The following is a 12,401-nucleotide window of genomic DNA, read 5'->3' as shown; positions in this document are numbered from 1 at the left end:
GAATCTTGGAATCCTACCCTCAGAAACATCCACAAGAAAATGCCGGCTGTGGTGGTGCACGCCTGTAATCTCAGCACTCGAGAGGGAGGCAGAGGTAGGAGGATCACCGTGAGTTGGAGGCAGTCCATGGATTACATAGTGAATTCCAGGTCAGCCCAGGTTAGAGTGAGACCCTACCTTGAAAAACCAAAAAAAAGAAAGAAAAAAGAGAGAGAGAGAGAGAAAGAAAAAAGGAAATGCCCCCAGGAAGCAGGAGCCTTTGGGGTCCTGGCCTCTTCTCCGCCTCTGCCTTCTAGAGGGACGAATACACACAGAGAAGCCAGAGCCAATCCAGTCCTGGCTCTGCTCCACAGCCAGGAAGAAAATGCCAGAAGGAACAGCTGCTCAGTGTTTTACTGAAAGGAGCCCCTGGAAGAAGTATTTTGGTGTGTGAGCACTGGGGGCCAAGCGGGAAGATGGGGGCACAGAAGAAGAACATGTTACTTTTATGTGCATGGTGCGTGTGTGCATGTGCATATGCATGTTCATGTGGATGTGGATACACGTGGCTGTGCAGGTGCATATGTGTGTGCGTGTAGAGGCCAGAGGTTGACTACCAGGTGTCTTCCTCAGTTGCTCCGCCTTTATTCAGACAGGGTCTCTCACCATCCCCCAAGCTCCCTGATTCACCTAGTCTAGTTAGTCAGCAATGGGATTACAACACCTCCCTGCCTGGCTCTTACGTGGGTTCTGGGGACCCCAACTCAGGTCTTCATGCTGGCACATCAAGCACCTCACTAACTAAGCCATCTTCCCAGTCCGTATCTACTTTAAGGTCACACTCGCACCAAATGGTGCCCTAGAAATTTCAAGATCATCTGACAAGAGCGGGTTGGATTCATTAATTACAATGATGGAAGCCACTTGCATTTGAAGCAGGTAAACAAAACGAGAGCTGTGGCCTAAAGTGAAGAGGCAAATATATGTATATAGAAAGATTGGCTTGCCTGAGTGATGAGGCCTTTTTTCCCTCATCCTGATGGGCTCGAAGACATCTGGAACAGGCTACAAGGTTGCCCTTCATAGGAACGCCTGGCCAGGGTAGCTGGCTCTTTACAGCCAAGCAATTTACCCCTGTTACACAGGAAAATGTTCCTCACAGGCAGGTGAGTGAGAGGATGTATGAATAAAAGAAGCCCTTGGTTTAAGAGAAGGGAAAAGGCCCAGGGAAGTTCCTTTCCCTACGTAATGGCCAAAAGAGAAGAGAAGGAGCCAGGCATGGTGGCGCACGCCTTACATCCCAGCACTTGGGAGGCTGAGGTAGGAGAATTGCTGTGAGTTCAAGGCTAGCCTGGGGCACAGGGTAAGTTCCAAGTCAGCGTGGGCTACGGTGAGATACTACCTCAAACACAAGAGGGTGTGGGGAGAAAGGATAGGGTTGTTAAACCATTCTTAATCTCAGTAGCCCGCTGCAAGCCTGGACAAACTCCCACTTCACAGGGCCATGAAAGGAGTTGGGGGGGGGTGATGGACAATGGAAGGCCCCAGGCAAGCTGATGGTTCATGAGCCTGGCTCCCTTTTCTGCTTTAGAACATAGGGCAGGCACCACCTGGCTCAGAGGCAAGCCCAGGGGAACCCCATTTCCCAGTGAGCACTGAACAATGCCTCAGAACCTTGTGGGGAGCTTCTCCAGGGGCCCAGAGAGGCTGGCAGTTCCAGGACTCATCATGGGCAGCAGCTTATCTCATTTGGCCACCCTCCACTTAATGCCCCTCATCACATTTTCAGAGTCCTGGAGTGCTCTGCCCCAAATGAGGCATGCAGCAGAAATGAGCTGTGATTATCACAGCAGATAGACAAGAAGGACCAGGGAAGTGGGGAGAGGAGCGAACTGCAGTTTCCTGGAATTCATGTGAGCACAATGAGGGGCTCTTTCTCCCCGCACCCATCAGCTGGCAGGGACTTCCTTTAAAGCCAACCTCTAATCCTTGGCAGGGCGAAGTCATCTCTGAGGCTCCCTGCAATATAGCCCATACAACAAGGCAATAAAGCCGTCAGAGACAAGCCCAGCAGTGTGGACTGCAGCACACAGTGAAATTTCACAGCAGCGTGGAGGTAATGCAGTGCGTGGAACTGAACGCCGCCCCTTGTGCTGAGCACAGAGTTAACGGTGGGCCCTGGAAGTCGGGTTGCATCAATCTGCATAAACAATGCAGTCTGGAGGCATATGAAAGAAAGAGGAGAGCAGGAGAGTTGGCTTAGCAGTTAAGATGCTTGCCTGCAAAGCCTGAGGACCCAGGTTCAATTCCCCAGGACCCACGTACACCAGATGCACAAAGTGGGGCGTGAGTCTGGAGTTCGTTTGTAGTGGCTAGAGGCCCTGTTGTGCTCATTCTCTCTCTCTCAAATAAATAAATTAAAATATTTTTTAAGTAGAAAGAACGAAGAGAGAGAGAGAGAGAGAGAGTATGTAGGAGTTTGATGAGAACCCAACAAGGCTCAGGTGTCACAAAAATGACTGGGTGGGGGGGGGGTGTATAAGTGGAAGAGAACATTCAATGTGGGGCCCCAAGTCTGGTTTTCGTTCCTTTCCACAGAGAGAAGATAGCTATTACTACACCGTGGTTTCCCGAATATACTGTCAAGTGACCTTTTTCAGTCCAGTGCTCTGTCCCTTCTTGTGGTGTCTAAGCCCAGACAGCTGTCACTGGGTGTTCTAGGAAAGTAACATGCAAAGGCGAGGGCACTAATGTGAATCACAGAAACAGCATCCGGAGCCTCCTCGGCCTTCCACGACTGCCCAGCGTGGCCCCGGGTCACTTGGTCCCTCCCGGTGCCCTGCGATTTTTTTCTTTTTTTATCATCTGCTAAGTTGGACAATAACTTCTGACAAGGCTGCTTGGAAAATTACACTGAGAGTGCCATGGTAACAATGGGCATGTGAGAAAGTGCCAGCCCCTTCTGGCCACCGTGGAAGAGATGCATTCACAGGCCACACTGCTCACACGTGGCTGAGCTTCCTTCAGCCTCCAGGGCCAGCGGGAGCCCATTGGCAAGATGGAGTGGAGAGAACAGAGGAAAGATGTTCGGGCTGGAGGAGTCGGGAGAGGCAGACTCCACAGCGCAATTGCTCTAAGAGGTAAGTCAGCATCAGCAATCCAGTCAAGACTGCATGACGCATCTGCACCAATCACACGCCTCAGCCAGAATCCCTTCTGATTTTCTCTCTTCATCACTTCACACTCAGTGACCCATCAGCCTACAGAGTCACGGAAATCCTTGTCCATTTTGACTAGGACAATCATAGATTTTGTTCCCAATGTGAAATAGGCTCTCAAAGCTCTCTGGTGCCAACTGGCCACCAGCCTCTCAGAACAACCTATGCTTCACCGATGAGCATTTTACCAACTTACAGGTAGTGTAAAAGCACTCAGATTTATAATAAGAGCTGGGGGGCTGGAGAGATGACTTAGCAGTTAAGGAGCTTGCCTGCAAAGCTGAAGGACCCAGGTTCAATTCCCCAGGACCCACGTAAGCCAGATGTACGTGGTGGCACATTTATCTGGAGTTTGTTGGCAATGTCTGGAGGCTCTGGCATGCCCATTCTTTCTTTCTTGCACCCCTCCCTTCTCTCATAAATAAAAAAGTAAAATTTTTTTTTTAAAAAAAGAGTTGGTGTGAAATGCCCATGGGATCTTATCTGCCAGGTTTAACACTCAGAACAATGCACATTTCATCTCCTAGATAGCTGTCACACAAAAGATGGGAGGCGCTGAAGTTTCTAGAAGAGTCACCTAGAAGGAACAGAGTCACTGCTCTTCCCAGGAGGGCTAGGCCCTTTCAAGTTCAACAGAGAGTCAGCTGCGTGGGGAAGAGTAGATGAACCCGGACTTCTTGACACGAGTGACTCAAATGACCTTAGGGCCACCTACCTCGGCATCACATCGATCTTGCCCACAAGCTCTCGAGGGGCCCTGCCTCCTGCTATCGCTCCTCCCCTATTGGGAATCCAACTTCTCTGTAGCATGGGTGTTAGTAGCTGCCCTGCGACTCCTCATTCCTCCCCCGGTCAGCTCTGAGCTCCGGCTCCCCCATTTCCTACTGCGGCCTTCAGTGGCCTGCCCACTCTTTGCCCACCCCAACTCCACTCAAGTTTCTATGAAGACTTCCTCAACATCAGCTGACCCTGGTAACTCACCTTGCTGAGCCCGACACCTACATCTGGCAGCAACTTGTCACTTAATTATACATGGTTCCATCTCGAATAAGGCCCTAACCACTGTCTCTCCTCCTCAACAACAGAAAACGTGTCTTACACAAGAGAACATTTTAGAGCTCAAAGAGAAATTAAAAAAAAAAAAAATCCACTGGGCTGGTGAAATGACTTAGCAGTTAAGCCATTTGTCTGCGAAGCCTAAGGACCCCAGTTCGATTCACCAGGACCCACGTAAGCCACAAGGGGACGCACGCATATGGAGTTTGTTTGTAGTGGCTGGAGGCCCTGGTGCACCATTCTCTCTTTCTCTCTATCTGCCTCTTTCTCTCTCCCAAATCAATCAATAAATAAAATATATTTTTAAATTAAAAACCCTGACTGGGCCTGGAGAGATGGCCCTGTGGTCAAAGGTACTTGCTTGCAAAGCCTGACAACCCAGGATGGATTCCCTAGTAACCACATAAAGACAGATGCATACAGTGGTGCATGCATCTGGAGTTCATTAGTGCTGGAAAGAGGTCCAGATGTACTCACTCCCCCCTCCCCACTTGCAAATAAATACAAAGTTTAAAAAAAAATCCTTGGGTAAAAAAATAAATCCGACTCACTCCCCTTAAGCTTGGGTTTCCATTTCCATAGAGTGGTATTAATCTTCCTAACCTGCAAGTGCTGTGTATGGCTATAATTAGCAACTATCTATAAAAACCTAGGCGCAGCACCTAAAGCTAGCACACAGCAAATATCTCCCAAAGTCCTTCAAAAATCCCGCTCACTACTGCATCATAGAAGGTGTTCAGACGGAGTATTGATGAATTGGTGAGTGACATAAAGCAAACCAATAACGTGAGGGTCGTTCTGTGAAGTAATATGGTGTGGCCAAAAATGTCGATCTGTTTTCAATTGTGGATTTATTGAGGTAAAATAATCCGTTCTGCCCAAAGAAGCCTTCCGGATCATAGACTGCCAGTCTCTCTGATCCCATAACTCATGCAGAAGCTCCGGCACCAGCATGCCCGGGCTCCCTCCACCACGTCTCTCCAGTCCCAGCCTGTGGGACACCCGTGCTTCACGGAAAGCTCATGTCACACGCTAAACGTAGCCCAACCCTTACTTCTTCCTTAAACCAAGCAAAGAGCAAGATTCTCACATAGGACTGCTTTGCCAAATTACTTACTTAGGGCTGGGGACATGGCTCAGTGATTCAAGGTGGCCTGCATGCAAACCCTGCTAACCTGGGGTTCTGTTCCCCAGTACCCACGCAAAGCCAGATGCACAAAGTGACACATACTTCTGGAGTTAGTTTGCAGTGGCAAGAGGCCCTGGCTCACCATCCTCTCTCCCTTTCTCCCCACTCCATTCTCTTTCTCTCTCCTTGCAAATTAAAAAAAAATTTAAATAAATTACTTACTTAGAAAGAAGGCTGGCCACTTCTTTTTCCAAGCAGAATTTTGTCTATATAATTTTACCTTCTAGTAAGATCTTTCTCCCCCACTAGGTTGAGGAGAAGTTAGAAGTCAGCTAAGCTGAACAGGAGAGTCTTGTCCCGTGCCTCCTGCATCGAGGCTGATGCCGGGCGTGGTGGGGTCCAGGGAGATGAGAACTGGAGAACAGCCGGGCTCTCCGCAGCACCATTCACTGCCATTTTCAGGAGCCTCTCGCTGCTCCTGTCTCACATGCTCAGCACTTGTCTGGAGAACATGTCTCTCACCACTGCATTCACTTTCCAGCTGGTGCCTCAATAACAGGAGAAGTCAACAAAAGGCTGGGGAGGCAGCGGGGGGAGGGGGAAGCATTGCTTTGGGATGAATAGAACTAGAAATGTAATTTTACTCGGTGATCACAATACCTGTTCTTGGAATTCATCTTACCCATGTTGCCCCACTTGCTGGTGGTGACTCAGGCACCACCACCTGCAGGCTTCCCAGTTACAACCAGAAGTATTACGGAGCTAGAAGAGACCCTAGGAGATCGTCTTGACTAGGTTCCGAAGTCTACATAGGAAAAATGCTTGACTACTGCTGAGTCCTTACCAATACCAGGAGTCTAAAACGCTTGGTGTCAGAAGTTCATCTCTTCGTTCAAAGCTCCAGTGTACTTCCCTTGTCCTCGCAGGAGACCAGAATTAACTAGACAGTGTCCTTTTCTCAATGACACATGTAACAGCTATTATAAGTGACCCCTGACTCTTTCCCACCAATTAACCTGAAGTCTGAAACCTTGCCTTAAAGGGCCCATGGTTGGTCCCATTAAACATATTGCTAATGATCTGCACTTTTCCTATTTTTCAGTCTCTTTCAGCTCATTTGAACTTGATAGTATCAAGTACTAAGGATGGTTTAGGACTTCTCAGCCCTTGCATATTATTCACAACTTTACATGCTTTCATGCTTACTTAAAAATAACACCCGGACTTCTAGATCCATCTCCTCTACAGTTATGCCTTGCCAAGTGATGCCTAGTCAACGATGCCCTCCTCGAATCGATCCCAGCATTCGAGAAGTGGAGGCAGGATGATCATAAGTCTGAGGCCGCCTGAGCTCCATAGTAAGTTCAAGGCCAGTCTGAACTGTGTGGTGAGACTCGGTCTCTAAACAACCAAGGGCTGGGAATGTAGCTCAGTGGTAGAGTAGTTTCTAGCATGTGCAAGGCCATGGGTTTGATCCTAAGCACTGAAAAAGTAAGATAAATAAGATAATAAATACAGGCCACATAATTGAGTCAGTCAGGTCAGTGCTAAATTACTGATGTTCACTGTCCACACCTCTCAGCAAAACAGTCCCTACTCGAGGATACAGAAACCAAAGAGTATACCTAACCAAAGGATGTGCCCTTTTCATACCACACTGACATATACTAAAATTTAAAAAACAAGATCTGACTGTATTCACTGAGTATAAAACTAATTAATTTTAAAAAATTAAAAAAAAAAAAACAAGACTTGCTAACTTTCTCTGAATCATCTTTCTCCTTCTGAAACTGACTTCAAGTGACCTCACATGGATCACATGGCGAAGCTTGAAACACATGGCACCCACACGTAGCATGCTGATCCCAGCCACGTCCCCTCTTCAGAAAACTTCTAAGTCTGGAAAGTTAGCAATAAACTTCACTCAAGGGTCTTCTGACATCGGAAAAGCCAACAAACAGCTCGGTGACGGCCATAGCTGAAGGAATGCAGCGGTCTCCCAGCATCTCTCACTCACAGCCCCTCCCCATCTTCCAAAGCAACGCATGTTCAATGAGAAAGACATCCATCCAGCTGAAGGTCTCTGTGTCAGAGACCTCTCGCATCACTCAGCAAGAATTTCTTTTTCTTGTAGGTTGTTTTGAGAAATGATCTGAAAAGTCGTGGGATGTGTGGTGATCGTGACTATGAGCACAAGCAGCTGAGAACTCGGGGAGAAATGGGCCTTGGCGACACCCTCAAAAATTCCTGGTTAACGATTTCAGGAGGCCGCCGTGCCCACCAGCAAGAGGGCACCTCTTCACCTCCTGCAGCTCCACAGCCCGGCCCAGGATGAGCGCCACAGAATGCCCTTTATCATCGATCTCGTACAGACAAGCCCCCGGTGTCTCTGTTCACCACAGGAGTATTTCCCATTCTTCATATTGGTCGTATGGTTTGGTTGTTCATGGATACTTTGGAGAACATTGCTCTTTTGCGATTCGAGCTCAGCACTGAGAGCTTTTGAAAAGCCTTGCGGAGTGGAGCTGTGAAGGTGGCTCAGCGGATGAGCGTGCTCACTGACCCAACGTGAGGACCTGAGTTCAGGTTTCCCCAGCATCCATCCTCAGCACCCCCACAAAAAGACAGAGGTGGCTTGCACACTCCTGTAACCCCGGTGCTGAGGAGTGATGGGAGACGGGAGCAGGGCTGGGGCTCACTGGTCAAGCCAGTTTAGATGAACAAGCAGCAAGCTCCAGGTCCAGTTAGAGGCCCTGCCTCAAGAAAATCAGGAAAAAGAGAGTAATAGGAGGGCTGGAGGGATGGCTCAGTGGTTAAGGCATTTGCCCGCAAAGCCAAGGGACCCAGGTTCGATTCCCAAGGACCCACGTCAGCCAGATGCACAGGGGGTGCACGCGTCTGGAGTTCGTTTTCAGTGGCTGGAGGCCCTGGCGCACCCATTGTCTCTCTATCTCCGCCCCTCTTTCTCTGTCAAATAAATAAATAAAATATTTAAAAATTTTTAGCAAAGAGAGTAATAGAAAAGGACACCCAACGTACTCATACGGCCTCTGCATGTGTGCACACAGGCACATGCAGTTGCACATATATGTTCTCACACATGCGTATACCACGCACACACAAACACACACAGAGCCAGCGAGGGAGAGAGGGAGAGGAAGAAAACCTTATGGTTGGAATGTTTTGCCTCTGAAAAAATTTTTGTATAGAGGCCTTAAAATCACTGACATTTCTAATAATTAAATGTACCTCTTGGGCAGGCGAGATGTCCTTGTGCCTTATGGCACTTGCCTGTGAGGCCTACGGACTCATGTTCAACTCTCTAGGTTCCACTAGAGCCAGACGTACAAGGCGATGCAAGTGCGCAAGGTCACACATGTGCACAAGGCGGCGCATGTGTCTGAGATTTGATTACGGTGGATGGAGACCCTGGCATGTCAATCCTCTCTCCCTTGCATGCTCTCTCTGATTAAATAAATAAATAAATGTGCCTCTATTCCTTCCCCTGGTAACATGAAATTCTTCTTTTAGTCCTGAATCTTAGAAAATGCTCTAAATATTAGCACTACTACCCCCAAATGAAAAAAAATAAAACAAACCTCTCTAAATCAAGGATTTGTTATTAAGAACTGCTCATTTTTGTAAAGTTTTATTAGAACACGGCCACACCCATCCTTGTGCATAACATATACTGCTGTTTTCTCTGCAGTTACCCTAGAGCTGAGTAGCTGCAACAGACACCTGAGCTTCAAGGCCTAAGGTATTTACTATGTCAGCCTTTACAAGAAAAGTTTCTAAGGGCCTGCAATAAAAAGAAACATAAATTGCTTATTCAGAACAACCTCTTACCTAAATCAACAGAAGAAAACAAAACCAGAAAACAGCTCTGATCCAAATGAGTAGTGTTTGCAAGCTCAAGAGCTGGCCTAACTTTCTTACAAAGCACCCTCTGGAATGAGTTATAAAATATTTAAAAGATTTAAAAAAATCGTAGGGCAGCTAAGATAGAATGATTTATCCTCAGAGAAAAGCAAAAAAAAAAAAAATTAAAAAATTTAAGACTACATTGTGAATTAGCCTGGGCTAGAGTGAGACCCTCCCTTGAAAAAAAAACTGTTTTTAAATAGCAAAGATTCTCAAGAAATTTGAATCCATAGATTCTTATTTTCTCTCTCTCTCTTTTTCTTTCCCTCTCTCTCTCTCTCTCTCTCTCTCTCTCACACACACACACACACACACACACACACACACACACTTCAATCAAAGGAAGTTAAGAATTTGCTGGTGTAAGGATAGAATGAAACTCAAATCCAGTCCTAGTCACATGGGGTGAGGTGGGTCCTTAGGAAAGGATGAAGGAATATAATGAACAGGTAACGGATCAACAGTCAGAGCACAGTAAAATGGAAACTGCCATCTCTGAATCACACAGCTTTACCCAGAGTCTCAAAGGGAGGGTCTTCCGTGCACATGCAGAGGAAAGGGACTGGATGCTGAGGTGTTTTCTACTGGAGCCATCTCCTGAATCCCTAACATGCGTTCACTAAGGACTTCGCTCCACAGAGAGATCACCCCGTTGTTCATGCCCACCACATGACAACCCCAAGTCAGGACACCACTGGGGCACCCCTGGGTTAACATGAGGACCTGCTTTTCTGAAGGATTCTGTACTGGTATTCCAACCTCAACTTCAACCTTACCCACACTACCCCAAACCATCAAAATACATCCAAAATATGTTTGATAACTGCATTTGTTTTAATTCACACAAAGTTGATCTTTAAAATTAGGGGGGAAATGGGCTGGAGAGATGGCTTAGCGATTAAGGCATTTGCCTGCAAAGCCAAAGGATCCTGGTTCAATTCTTCAGGACCCACATAAGCCAGATGCACAAGGGGGCGCATGCATCTGGACTTCGTTTGCAGTGGCTAGAGACCTTGGTGCATCCATTCTCTCTCCCCCTCTCTCTGCCTCTTTCTCTATTTCCCTCTCTCTCTCTCTCTCTCTCAAATAAATAAAGTGTTTTTTTAATTAGGAAAAAATAAATAAATGAGAGCTCATCAAATTTTTACGTTTTGCCTCTCTTGAAAAGCCAGAAGACCCCAGAAGCCTGAGCCTCCACCCCTACAACAAGCATCCTTGGAGGTAAACAGCAATTCCCACTTCAGAGCACAGACCCTCTTTGGCTCCACTGAGAGTGGTCCTCCTCCCCAGCACTATAATCTCCCTCACAACTGGCCTGTATCTCTTTACTGAAGACACCTGCTCTGCAGGCATTTGAATAGCAGCCCCTGACGAACCCTGTAACTCTAACTGTTTCCAATTGAAGGATAAAGGTGACTCTCATCCTCAGCCTCACATGCACACTTTCTCCTTCTCTTGTTGGCGACTAGAGTCTACAAACATAAAGCACATGCTTTTTTTTTGGCCAACAGCTCACCATTAGGCATTTTTAAAAGGCAGCTACTGCCCTCATGACCTGCCTCTGAGGGCATTTGATTTTCCTGGGTTTTCTCCACCTTTGGTTATTTACATTGATACTATAGCTCCTGGCCAATCCATTGGTCCCATAAACAGCCCCAAGACAATATCCATAAAGAAAGCCTGACTTATGAGGAAAGACACACACTACATAAAGAATGTTTGCTCATCAGTATTAAGGTAGCTTTTTGTCCCCAAGGTTGTAAATTAGAGAGAAGGCTTCAAGTGCATCACTTCCCTCCAAAAATGACATTTAATCCCCTAGGTGACCTATGACTTGATCTAGCACTTCAAATTTTAGGTCCCTATGCAAAGTGTAAAGCATATCAAAAATGTACAGCACTTCCAAGTGTCCATGGACAGGCAAGTGGGTAAACAAAATATGGTTTATACATTCAATGAATTAAAAGAGCCCAAAGAAGGGAAATGTTGATGCATACTATAACATGGATGAGCCTTGAAGGTGTTATTCTAAATAAACTAAATCAATGGCAACAGGACAATTTCTGAATGATTCCTTCCCCTCCTGTGAGGAGCCCAGGGTAGTCACGTTCACAGGGCCAGGAAGTAAAACGGGGGCCTAGGGGAGGACAGAAAGGAAAGAGAGCTGGTGTTTAATGAGGACGGTTTCAGCTAGAGATGAAACGGCTCTGGAAATGGATGGGGCTGAGGGTTACAGAATGGCGCATCTGTACCTCCGCCAGAGAACTGTACACATAACAATGGTTCAAGTAGGAAGCTTTATTTTTGTATATTTTACCATACCATACTAAAAAGGGGAAGGGTACTGTATTGAGTTTTTTAAAAAAAAAACAAACACACTTCCTTTTTACTGCTTGGGAAACTTTTCAAGTGCATAACGGAAGCTGCATACAACATTCATGCTAACAAGGTAGAGCCCATTAACACCAGCATTGCAGTGCTGGTATTGCATTCCAGCCTCACCTGGCCCCAGTGGGGACTGGAAAAGCTCAGAGGGAAAGAGCCAGCCCAACAGGCACACCTATTCTATTTGACCTATCAGATAGGAATATCCATCTTCATGTGCAGGGAAAACCCTACCAGCTTCCAGTTCCAGCAGCTTCCAGACGGGGCGGCCACCCGAACAGTACCTTTCAGACTACGGGAGAGCGGTACCCTCCCCTCTTTTTCCAAACACATGCTGAATCTCACATTGTTGTGCAAAACTTCCAGGTACAGGTGTGATACCAACACTGAACAGGTACGTGAAGCCTCGGCACATTATCGGGGTTTTCAGTGACTCTGTCTGGACTGTGGAGAAGACAGGCGGAGGTGACGGTGGGTGGGTGACGACAGCTCTGGGCCTTAAGAGCAGACACTGTCACCAACCCCGGCCATTGTTCACTTTCCACGCCCCAACCTGACATCCAAGCTAGCAGTGGCTGCTCTCCTAGAATGTGCTTCTAACAGTAAATCATTGGCATGCAAGTGGGCACAATCCTCCCAGGGGTCCCTTCCACACGACGGGGTAAAAATCATGTCTATCAGATGAGGTTGGTTGGCCGAGCAAATCTTAC

At 47.1% G+C, this 12,401-nt stretch overlaps 1 protein-coding gene across 1 annotated transcript in view; it reads right to left on the bottom strand.

Moving 5' to 3' along the window:
* Dpf3 (double PHD fingers 3) overlaps positions 1-12,401 on the bottom strand; it is a 359,744-nt gene that overhangs the window by 45,345 nt on the left and 301,998 nt on the right. The gene's annotated exons all lie outside the window — the stretch shown is intronic.

Source organism: Jaculus jaculus, chromosome 7 (assembly GCF_020740685.1).
Source record: "Jaculus jaculus isolate mJacJac1 chromosome 7, mJacJac1.mat.Y.cur, whole genome shotgun sequence".
NCBI lineage: Eukaryota > Metazoa > Chordata > Mammalia > Rodentia > Dipodidae > Jaculus > Jaculus jaculus.
Note: the sequence above shows the minus strand (reverse complement) of the source record. Positions and strands in the feature narration are given on the sequence as shown.